Source organism: Copadichromis virginalis, linkage group LG14 (assembly GCF_057382275.1).
Source record: "Copadichromis virginalis isolate Kocher_CV1m ecotype Utaka linkage group LG14, C_Virginalis_male_GT1.1, whole genome shotgun sequence".
Classification (NCBI taxonomy): domain Eukaryota; kingdom Metazoa; phylum Chordata; class Actinopteri; order Cichliformes; family Cichlidae; genus Copadichromis; species Copadichromis virginalis.
Window position 1 is genome coordinate 2,462,979 of NC_140631.1, and position 12,896 is coordinate 2,475,874.

General features: G+C 39.8%; 1 protein-coding gene across 3 annotated transcripts in view; it reads right to left on the reverse strand.

Moving 5' to 3' along the window:
- Positions 1-12,896, reverse strand: part of tpst1 (tyrosylprotein sulfotransferase 1) — a 71,982-nt gene that overhangs the window by 36,534 nt on the left and 22,552 nt on the right. Inside the window, exon 1 of one of the 3 annotated variants that reach the window (XM_085479014.1) lies at positions 4,513-4,745. The exons of 1 other annotated variant lie outside the window; for it this stretch is intronic. The gene's annotated coding sequence lies outside the window, so the exon portion shown is untranslated. Of the gene's footprint in view, positions 1-4,512; positions 4,746-12,896 lie in introns of those variants that run through there. One more of the 3 variants, XM_085479016.1, reaches the window with a different exon arrangement.

Below are 12,896 nucleotides of genomic sequence, written 5' to 3' on the forward strand. Positions count from 1 at the left end.
GAGTCACACTGCTAGGATCGGAGATTTGTGTAAATTTGACAAGCTGAACACACTCTGTACTGGACAGGAGACACGGCAGGAGATTGATTGGCAATGGCCTACAGCCAATCAGGACGCAGAACACAATGCGCTGTGAAAAAAAAAAATAAAAAAAATAGCATGCACGAAACAGCGACGCCGGGAAAGGTGAACCGCGTTATAGCGAGGGAGCACTGTGCAACTCCTACTGTGCTGTGTTCGTCCTTTCTCACACCACTGATTTCACTGCAGCAGCATTTCTTACCTTTCCATCTCATCTGCTCGATGTACACCCATCCAGTTACACTTAACAATTATGGGAAGTTGAATATAAACAAAATTAACTGTGAATTGATTGGTTGGTTCTGTTTGCTGCTACAGGCCGTCCAGCTGAAAGTAACTGACATGTCTGTGCATCTCCCATCACCTGCTGTAAGTGCATATATGTATCAAGCCTGAAACAGCTCAGCTGTCTGTGCTTTACCACGAATACAACATTGAGCCTTATTAATGTAACTGACACTGCTGGATTGCCTCTCATTTATTGTTTAATTGCAGACCAACAGAGATGGTAAATCCCAATGAAGCTGACTTAAACATACATGTTTTTGGCTTAGAAGTGTGAAGATGCATTTTATGTCACCACAGTACGTCAGCAAAACCATCCAGTTTCCTCTATTATAATTCTGTGTCCTACATGCAATTCACACAGGAAGCATTCACACTTCACACCGCAACAATCTCACTTTAGTGAAGAAAGTAACGGCTCTGTCAGGTTTAGAACACTGCTTTCAATGCTCTCTGCAAAAGTAATGCAGTCCTCAGGTAACTGAGCTTCACCTCAGTGGAGAAACAACTCCACTCTCTAACATCATGCAGCAGTACGAAGAATGACAAGAAAGAGCAGCTGAGGGGTAAATCTGCCACTGACTTGACCTTGTGAGAATAGAACAGAATAGCCCTTTACTGTCATTGTACGGTACACGTAAATGAAATTATGGAGTCGGCAGCCACCAGCATGAATACAATTTAGAACGCAGTAGCACACAGACGTGCTGCCAGGGCCATCGGTAGAAGGAGGATGGTTCAGTTCTGATTCCTCTTGGACCATGGTATATTCTGGATGGTTGGATAATTCTTCACTGCTGATTATTTCCAGAATCTCAGATTCTTTTATTGTCATGATGGCAAAAAGCAAAACGGAATTGCATGTTGTCCCATTCAGTGCAAAACTCGACGAAAAAAAACAAGAGTTTCTAGTAAATAAATACAGTTTAAACTTTAAACAGATATGTACAAATATCTGTGTGTGCGCTTGAGTCATTAAGCTGGTCAAGCTGAACTATTTCATGTAAATGTAACTTAACTGTTTGAAAGTGTCTTTATACTTGGCAGACTTTTACACCAGATGTTCTTCCTGACAAAGAGAAATTTTATCTGCAGTCAGAAAAGCAACCTATTTTAAAATCTACTTAAAATAAACTATAATGGATTTAAAAGAGATTTTTTTTTAGATGCATACTGCAGACGCTGCTTCAGTGCTAGGAACAATTCTGTTTACATTATACATGCCTTCCTTAGCCAGTATCATTCGATGATACTCAACTCTATCTGTCCATGAAGCCAGATAACACACACCAATTAGCTACACTGCAGGAATGTCCTAAAGACAAGCCCTGGATGGCCTCTGATTTCCTGCTTGTAAGATTTCTGTATAGTTGTAGAGTCTTTACCCTACAATATAAAGTGCCTCGTGGCAACTTTTGTGACTTGGCACTATGTAAATAAAACTGAATTTAATTTAGATAAAACTGAGGTTATTGTACTTGGCACAAAAAAAATCTTGAACATGGTGTCTAGCCGGACACATACTCACCTCCAGTAACACCCAAGAATCTGAGTTGTTTTTGACCATAACAAAAATGCGGGTCTGCTTTTTTACGTTTGTGCACTCTCTAAAATTAGAAACATCCTTCGTCAGAGTGATGCAGAAAAACTTGTTACATCTAGTCTGAACTACTGTAATCGATTATTATCAGGTTTGTAAAAAGCATTCAGTTGATCCGAAATGCTGCAGCGAGAGTACTGACAGGGACTGGAGAGAGCATGTTTCTCCCTTACTGGCTTCTCGTCATTAGCACCCTGTTAAATCCACGCTCTAATTTAAGATCCTTCCTCAGATATAAAGTCTTAAATAATCAGGCCCCATCTAATCTTTAAGACCTCATAGTACCATATCATCCCAATACAGCAGTTTACTCTCAGACTGCAGGCTTATGCTTCAGCAGGAAATCTACGTTGTAACTGGAAATCCCTTTAACCCTACACCATCATCTTCCATGTAACCTGCCATACACCTCCAAAGAAATCAGGTCAAACCTGACTGCCGTGGAAGGTTACAGGTGTGGTATTAAGAGTGGTTTCCAGTGATGATTTCCAGCTAAATAATAATTCAGGCATCACTAACAGAATCTTTCAGGCTTTATTTTAAAACTAATGCCCAGGATTTTTAGCTTGGAGTCACACAAAACATCTAATTTTCTATTCATTATTAGATGAACACATTTGTCATTTGTATGCAAATTAAAATCAGACATCCCAAACTGTGGGAAGCCTGTGCATGCTTGCACTACATGTGAACTATAAAACCCACAGTGAAAAGGCCCATTGTTTTTCCATGTCACCAAGGAAACCTGAGCAGTGCGTGGGTGCTCACCAAACTTGCTGCTTCAGAGCTGGAGACTTCTCTTCAATAGATACGTTATCTGTTTTCCACCAATGTTTTTTCATTGACACTTATTTTAAAACACAAATGACTCAAGGTTAAGAAAAGCTAGGAAGAGTTCACAACTTTTAAAGCTGCTGACAGCTACAAAGGTGTTAGCCTGTCCATGACCAGAGTCCATCACAAACTGTGCTGCATCACTCGTTTCACAGTGAAGAGGATCGATGCGGGACATCTAGTGACAGGTCTCACTGCTGGTGTTACCATTACAACACCTTGGATAAATATGGGCCCTCGACAAGATTGAGTTTTTGAGAGTGAGCACTACGGACTGTAAGGAATTATGGTGCTCTGCAGTTGAAATCCTGACTAAGCCCAGCAGCAACACAGCTGCTTGACTGGATGTAATAATTGTGATGCAGAGGTGGGTGTCCTTTTCAGACACGGAAATGAGAGAATAATTGAGCTGGAGTCCGACTGATCCAGCTCTGCAGCTGTGGAGGCCAACTCACTGAGTGCGGCCAGCACTGATAAAATACTCTTCAACTGGACTTCAGTCTTTAGCTGCTCTTCCCAGACCACCTGCACACAGCAGATGTGTTCCTGGCTAGCAGCACAATGAAATACTATGCCCCCCTCCCCGTTTTTTCCCTTTCAGCCTTCCAGAGCTGCTACAAAGTATTATTATTAACATTTGTAAGCCTTCAGACTACAAGTGTATCTATGAACTTTAGGTCCAGGGGATATTTCACTGAAGCGCTGGCCTGGTATGTCCTATATTATTGCTAGGCTTACATTTGCAGTAAGCAGTGCATTTGAATATGAACTTCTAATATGGGACAGAGCAGTGGAAAACAGCAACACTACTTTCTCAAAATAACGGAAAAGTAAAGTGCGATGATCCAATCAGTGCACTTAATGGAGATCACGTGTCTCTGGTCCACAGCAGGATAAAGAAATAGCCATTAAAACCACATCTTAATACACTTTTAAGCCTGACCCTATTAGCTCGGGGTGGAACATCTTTTTCCAACATTGGCTGCACTCTCAGGTCGAAACACTTACACACGTAACCTCATTAATTATCCATTAATGTTACACATAGCCTCAAAAACCAAGCTCTATTAAAACCCTGCAATTAAATGACTCTTCACCTGGCAAAGGGACACGGTTCAAGTCACCGTACGGTTCCTTTAATGTTTGGTTCTTCTAGGTAATCCGTAGAGCTTATCTGAACCACTGATGTGTATCAACCGTGAACTTTAACGAGCATAAAAGGGAAATATTGTATAGCACCGAGTACGTGCTTAGAGCAGTGCTGACCCAGGCTGGCGGGTCTTAAAATTCATGTAATGTCTTCGACATGTGTAACCTGACTGCGATGATCACGAAGGCTCGTTTTTAATACAGTTCGGCGCGACTTTCCCTCGAGGGCGGCACGCGGCGGAGTTATCTGTCAGCACGTAAGCTTGGCTACACCTATTCATTTGACAAGGGCTTAATCTGCCCGTACTCGTATCAGTCGCGGTCATTTTTCCAGCCTTGATAGCTAACAAGCCGTACACCAGCAATTATGTAACCTCAGTTTAAGAAGGCGAATGTTAACGTTTGTGACGGCGACAAAACGTTCACGCCTATTCAAACCCACACCAGCAAAATAAATAAACCAATACAAATATGACTTTAACTGTCGCAGCTCGCGAGCTAATGGGAAGGAGAGAAGAGGTAGAGGGACATTACAACACCGTAACACCACCAAAAACACCTACCTAATGCTGCGGACACGGCACAAGCGGCTCGGGTTAGTCGATCACAAAACCTCCACCGAATCCGGTGTCGGTGTCCAGGCAGTCTTGCCGTCTCCTGGAGCCGGTTTACGAGTATTTTCTGTGGGTATACATGATATGTGGAGCGCGGTTCTTAGACTGATGGTAGACAGGAGGCAAGAAACGCCAGCCAGCCTGCTACAAAGCGAGGAGCTCGGCTGGTATTGAAAAAACAGTTGTGATTAGTCTAGAATTTTAACAGGGTTATGTTTCAGAGCTGCTGATTGGCTCTTGCGAAATAGGGCGGAACTACAGTAGATTTAAAAGCACAGTACAGCCAAACGGACTTTCACTGCAGCCTCAACGAGTCAGTGATAAAGTCTGTAGATATGAATATGAAGACATTTTAACCATTTTTGCAAACATTACACGGTTTTTACGAATCTAAAGTGTGGAGAAAATTCAAACTTGTAGACAAAGCTTAGGTTGCTTGTCGTAATGACTATGTACTCTCGATAAATATAGAATAATAGGTGTTTTGCATATCTGCGGTTAGCCTTGGGTGCCCTATAAATACCAAAACCGTAAAATGCATGTGAAACTGATGAGGCTGCTGTTCCGCCACTTATAATTTGATTACCCTGATCGAAAACATCCCAACTTTAAAGCACAGCTTGATGCTCAATGTTGCTGTGTCAGAATGAGCACAGGGTAAAGTGCTGAACTGCAGCTGAACCTGTTGGGAAGAATACTACTTGTCCTGCAATACCTGTGCAGCTCTTTCTATAAACATCTTGAATGCATGAGTGTGTATGATATAAGCCTACCCGTTAACCTATTTAAGATGCAAAAGGAAATAGGAAAAATAGGAAATGTAGCAAAGACCTTAGAGGTAAAAATAAATAAATAGATGGAAATAATAATCACCCATCGCAATATGGCAGACATTTGTTATTATAGCTTTCAACCAAATTAGAGGTACTTTGGAGACATTCAACCTCATGGTTTCCAAAGTGTCTCAAACACATTTGATAAACAAATACCAGTGATATGGAGAGTATGGCTGTGTGGTATATAATAACATATCCTACAGTCACAATACTCTCCACATCATAGTTTACACTGAGACATGTGTTTTATGTTTATCTCTAAATGAAGCTGCCAGTTGTTTGAGGTGCCTCACAAGAAAAATGGAAGCGTCAAAAATGTTAGTTTTGTGACGTGTCGGTGCAGAGGATGATGGCTACTTTAAATAAATGCCTTTTCTGTACTAGTTTATAGTTTGTATGTTTACTTAATACAAGTGAGGTGGCGCTGTTCGTATCACCGTTTCATTTTTCGTGATCTAGATGGCTAAAACAGAAGATGCTGCTTTGGATACATTCTTTGCTGCCTTGCATAAAGCTTCTGTCGACCGCTTATTCACAGGGTGGATGGATGTGCATTTGATTTTTTTATATCAGATGTCATATCAGGAAGGACATGTACATGTTCTACGTGCAAAAACGCATCTGTGTGTGTTTATGCAAAGTTGTGGTAATTTGTGCTTCACCATCACATCAAGCCAACTAGCTCAGCAAATATCACCAAACAGGTGAATTATTATTATGTTAGTCGTGCTAGCTAAAGATACAGTGGCTGTGTTTGGCAATGGGAAAAAATTTGAATGTACAATAATTTCACTCTCAGAGGTACAGAAAGATGTAAGGAGAGAAAAGATAAGAGAATATGTTTTAAAGACTGCTAAGAACGTGATGATTTATAAACTGGAAATTTATGTAATGTCCTAATTTTGCGTAGGGAAGATAATATCACCATGAATATTACCACAGGGGTGACATTACCTTCTGATTTGTTGTATCTGCATGGCATGATTGCATTATGGCATATTTTGATTAGATGTTTAGAAACTACAGAGTTTGTAGCATAACTAATTTACTAATTATTCTAAAAAATAACGATTTTGTTATTACTTTGCATTTCAGTGTTTATTTTGATGATCATTCAAAGTAATTCTGTTTAAAATAAGGACACCTGGCACCACTAACTTTCATTTTAACATCCAAATACGTTGTAAAGCCAAAACTATTTCTATGTGTTTATTATAGGAACACATTCTTATCTTTCATATGGGTGAAGTAGGCGCTGTATGACATGCAGAAGACAAAAACCTCTAAGTGAACAAGGTCACAGAAAGACCGAAACTCTGGGACTAAAAGCACGTCAAGCCTGAGAGGGCAGATTAATCCTCTCACTGAGGAGATTGCTTTTGTGCTTCAGAAATATTTCTCATGGCAGTGGACGCTTTGAAGGCAATGACGGAGAAAAGATGTCCAATGATCAATGATGCCATTATTATGGATCTCTGGTTTCAGTCACAGTGAGCAGTCAGCAGAGATCAGCACTCAGCATCTCCAGCAGGGTTCAAAAGTGCATGTTAGCTGATATGAGTGGGCACAGAAAAAAACTAAGAGCAAACATTACTGGAGGTTTGACAGACAGTGCTGAAGTTTATAGTTGCAAAAACATTTTTAACCCTTTTGTGTTAACGATGAGCACATGCAAATCATTAGACACTCTCCTTCAATGACAAGGTTAATTAAAATATTAAATGTGAAAATAATTTAATAATTGCAATATTTGTTGTCCCGTGTAGCTGCAGTCAAGCAGCAACCTTCATCATATCAGACAACTGTCTATCGGATACGCCTTAAATATTTAATTATATATTGATCCATCCTAACCAAATATATGGAGCATCGGTGGACAGCCGACACCTTTCGGCCTCTGAAGAAGACACACAGACTTAATTGGAACATAGCAAGTGGTTTGATATGATATGGTTTGGCCAACACACACGTTTCCCACGAGACTCATTTACAGCAGCAGGGTAACAATGCACAGAGTGGAAAAAACTATTCGCTGCAGTCCTTTGAAATGCGAGCAGCACGCGAGGCTCGTTTCACCACTGATGAAATTCATCACATTCGAGGTGGTGTAACACATTTACACACATATGTAGTGGTAGCTCAGGGGAAAAACAGCTGCCTGCTGGCACAATGCATTCCCTGGAGACATTTACTCAGGGGCCTGTGGAGTGTGAGACCGGATGGGAGTCATGATAAAAAGAGAGGAAATGTGTCCAACAATGCCAGCCTCCTCTGGAAGGAGGTACAAAGGCCAAGGTGCTGAGGTAAGAAGCCACTTATAGAAAAATGAGCAACATTGGCTATATTGTCAGCTAAACAAAAGTACAATATGGAGAAAGTAAGATCTCTGGTCTACCGTAAAAACTGAATTTTGTCAGTGAATAATAAAAGCCACTTTTAAAAAAGTATAAATCTAATTTCATTCTGAATATCTTTAATGAGAAGTTCATGATACAAGTCATAACCTTTAGAAAACAATGCTCACAGACACACACGACCAAATCCTCTGGCCAGAGGATCTGATCCTTCCATTTTATTAGAGCAAAACCAGGTCTGTTTAAATCCTCCACTCTGTCACTGAGGATGTCAGTGTCCTCTCCAGGTCGAGGGTATCAGTCGCTGTTCTTATCTCTAATGACTGACGCATCTTTTTACTTCCAGCAAAGAAGAATACCTTCTTTTTTTCATACAGCTGGCCAAAGGACGGGAGGTGACGTTGTTTATTCTGCAGATGCTGTGAGTTTCCTGAGACGCCCAAAGGCTCTGGTTATATTTGAACTTTAAAAACCTGTAAAACTGTCCTGACATTTGGAGCTAGTGGCATAACAGCAGAGCAGACCTGCCTCGATATGTCTGGAAAAATTCTGGTCAACTTGCCCTCGTTGTAATGCAGCCTGTGCAAACGTTTTAACTCTATTAAAGAGTTACTAACATTAACCAAACCAGTATCAACCCAATTCAACCCCTTTATTCCAGGTCAGTCACTATTTCCATTCCTGTCCCTGTCCTATCATGTTTAGCTTTCTAATTTCCTGTTTTGTTTAATAAACAGACTGTATTACACGTCTTTCTGCACTGCAGTCTCTCAAAAACAGGACTAACCTGTTCTTAAGACAGAGATAGAAATAAGTCTGTACAAAGTGTCTGACCTGCAGATGTCTGAAGAAATCTGTCCTGTGCTTTTACTGAAGCTGCTGAAATCATGCAAATCCACCCTGGATGCATACATCACCAACACTGCAGAGCTCTAACGCATCATCCATCACTGAGGGGTTAAAGATAGATTGGTTGATATTGGTAGTGTGAAACATAGAATGCTGAACTTGAACAGTTTAATTGTTTGCCTCAGATTTAAAAAGTAGAATTGATAACCAGATTGTAGTATAATTTAAAACTATTAAAAATTATAATAAAAAAAGAATTAATTTGAATGGGAAACATGTATATTTTACCTATATAAATATTTGCTGCTTAATATTAACACATTCACCCTTCACTTGTATTATGTTTGCAAAGTTGTTCTTTTTATTTCTATGAGACTTATAATTCATTAAAGAATTATGGGGTCTTTTTAAATAAATGCATTAATAACGTAAAACATGTGAGTGAGATATATAAATGGGTAAATTGTGAAAAAGACACAGCCGTTGAGCGAGACGATCATTTTCACTACTTTCACATTTAAACACACAATAAAGATTCTTCTCCAGAACTCTGGTCTGAACTCAGGTCTCAGTCTCGTCCTACATAGCTGCACATTTGCTTCATACTTATATTTCTTTGCAATCTCAATTCCCAAATATATAATTTTATCCATATTTCATTTCAATGGCTCACTAAGCCAAACAAGCATCAGCTCACTTTTACACCACGTAACTCCAAAAAGCTCATCTCCAATAGGACGAGAACAGATGTCTGTGGGTTTGCTATAAATATCAAAATATCATCCACACAATATTTTATTTGTAGTATGTAGAACTATTTTTGCAAAGAGCTGTATGAATGACTATTATATATTTACTTTTCCATCCATCAGTTTCTCTTTCCCCTTTACATTTTATCTAAAAAAAAAAAAAAAACCCCACAGATGTTGGCCTGATTCAGCAAGACTAGAAGATGTGAGGACATCATTTTTCCTAAATTCACTCCAGTAAAATGACAACAAAAAAGTGAACAATCATAGCATATAATATTTAAAAAGCGTTTGCTGAGAGAGTGGAGTGTGTTTTTGGACCTTTTCCCCTTCCCCTCTGGAACCCTGGACCCTTCTCCCTGATACTTTGTATATATCATCACCTGGTGCACTCACTGTAAATAAACGCACTGCCAACTTTTGCAAAGGTTTCCTGGTCTGCGCCCGAGTCTGTCTACAAAACCGTGTCAGTAATGAAACGGCTTTTTGATTTCTAGGCCTGCAGCTTTTTTGGATGCAGTCTTTGAGCCAAGCTATGGTCATATCTCTGCACTGGACACACAGAGATGAACCAGTTCTTATAATATTTGCTCAGTTAAATCATTTTCGCGCGCGAGCAGTGTGAGCGGCTGTGGTGACACCCTCACGAGCGATTGATGATCGGGAGCTGGTCGTGAGGTGTTAATCGCTTCTCGTTACCCCACGTATACTACACGATGCACGATGAAGGCCAAAATCGGTCCGATCACTCAAAAATCGGCTCAAAATGGGCCTAAAAACGCACAGTGTAAGCCCAGCATTAGAGCAGCAATGTTTGTTCAGAGAAAGGGAAAAATGGGAAAAGGAAAACACCTGGCTGGAAAAAGTTAATATGGGCATGTGCAGTGAATATCAGTGCTATGTGGCCAGAAGTGTGATAATATAACTTATTTTGTGTAATAAACAACTGCAAGGATGGATGATTACAACAAATAGATGACTAATACATAAAAGTAATACATAGATGAATAATGATGATGAGTTAAGATGCGTAATCATGGGAACAAGCGGGTTTTCAAACGGGAGCAGCTGATTAGCATTAAGCCAATTGTACTAAATGCACTAAATGTGCACTGTTACAAGAATGTTTTTCTTTCTATTGTTTTCTATTATTTTAAGTTAAGCAGGACAGAGTTCTTTTAAAGAAAGATTTACTTATATTCTCAAAAGTTAAGCATGACAGGCTTCTGTTTAAGAAAGAGACCTGTTTTACTGTGTTAATGTTGTCATTTTGAGCTAAAAAATAAATGGCTAAATGATCATTTGTTTCACATGTGTTTATATCACAAAGAATACACATCTACTTAAATCAAATTCAAGTCAAATGGTTAAAAAAATAATTTCACACACAAAAAAAGAGCTAGAAAATTCACCACACTGGGAAGGGTGAAGACAACTGGGTCGCCCGGCCCTGGCCACGAGGTGTCCCTTATTTATTTTTCAGGGAGTTGGCAACCCTATTAATGACTAACCTCGTATTGTGGATGGATTATCTCAGTTGTTCTCCTGACTGAAGTTTGGTCCGTTTACAGCATCCTGCCATGCGATTGCATTTGTCTCTAACCATGAAGAACCTTCACGTTAACTTTTATAAGTGGAAAAGTGTTAGTGTTCGTCCTCCAGCTTCACTGTTTATGTTATGCTAACATAGCTGTGTGGCTAGCGATCACGTAGCACATCATTATATAGCAGCTAGCCCAACTTCAGTAACCCTACAAACGTCACTGCTGTTTAGTTTCCTGTCTTCATTTATGTTGGAAGTGATAGCAGAGCTGTACGTTTGATTTTTTTCAGAAATCTCTCTGTCAGAACATGCTATATCATGCTTAGGTAACTAGCGAAACTAGCGAGCTAACTTCCGCTAGCTTCCTGCTAACTTCTAACTCCGTTAAATGTAATAACTTTTGTTTTCATGGATGCCTGGAAGTTAAACTTTATAGTTACACCTGGTAAAGCAGCAATGCTGATCGTTTTATTAAAGATGAAAGAATTTAGACAGTTTTTAACTCTAAGTGATGCTGCAGTGTTGTTTGACCTGAAGCATACGGAGCTTAGGACCCAGATTACTCCCAGATTTAAGAGCATCTTAGTTCGACAAATACGACAATAACAACGGCCGCTTGCATGTTCTGCAAAAAAATGTGCTTTGTTGTGTATCTGACAGACAAAGCAAACAAAGGCACTGCGCATGCGCGTTTTACTCCCATTCTATCGCGATATTTCATTTTCCTATCGTTGCCTAACATTATACCGGTATTACCGTGAACGGTATAATATGGCCCAGCCCTAACCACCTCTATAAAAAGAGGAGTTTTGGCAGTCTGGAGCATTCAGGTGTGTATTCATACAATGACTCAAGAATTTCTTCTTTTGAATTCTTGTGAAAGTTTTATTTTTCACAAGATGTTCCAATGCGCATACACCCAGTCACTGGGTGAATAAACTTTACTACAGTGACTATTCCCACATTGACACTTTACAGTATACAGTATGTACAGCACAGAATACCTATTTTAAATCATTAGGCTTAAAGTTATTATGTATACATGTACACACAAGAACGATATGCAAACACAGAAAAATATATGCAAACACTTGTTCAGTGAAACCATACCGTTGTGGTCCTGCAGCGTATTAATGCTTCAATGTTAAATATGATCTGTCTGTTTCTATTACGCAGGCCTTTACTTAAAAAGCTATCGTCTGACCCAGCTGTCTCGGCTAATTATAGAGTCATCTCCAGCCTTAAAATTGCATCTAAAAAGTTCCTAAAAGAGCAGTTGTAAAAGTTATGAGAAGCTGTCCTTCAAGTAGAAGGTCGGTAGTTACTCCGGCCTCTGCCTTTAGGCTGTAGCATATAGTGGGCCTGCCCTGCACAGAGGCAAAATATCCCTTTTGTGAGGGGGACACTAGGTTGTTTTATCCCTTCATTTTCATTGATCATTGTCCAAATAAAGGATCTTTTAGAGTTTTATTGGTTGTCATCTTTTGCTAATAGCTGAGACGGTTGGTCAGACCAAGAATCTGTGTGTTAAAATGGTTTATTTGGAGAGTTTTGATTCAGAACTCATTACTGTACAGAAACATTGTTAGTGGTGGTTACAAACAATATACTAATAGTAATAATAATAATCTGCCAGAGGTTTCTTTAAATTAAAAGGGAGATTTTCCTTGTCACTGTTGCCAAGTACTTGCTAAAAGAGGGTCGCCTGACTGTCGGGGTTTTCTGTGTACTGCTGTAGCATCATTACATTTACATTACAGTGTAAAGCAGCGGCCCCCAACCCCCGGGCCACAGCCCGGTACCAGTCTGTGAGTCGTTTGGTACTGGGCCGCGAGAGTTGAGGCTCGGGTGTGAAATTGATGGTTTTCACGTTGTTGTTTTTTTTTCGTTAACTCGGTTTCCCTCGGTCTTTTCCTGTGTTGTAGTTGTGTGTCTTATTTTTAAAAGAAATATTTAACAAGGGTTACCATAGCCAATACCATATCTCATGATCAGTGTTGGG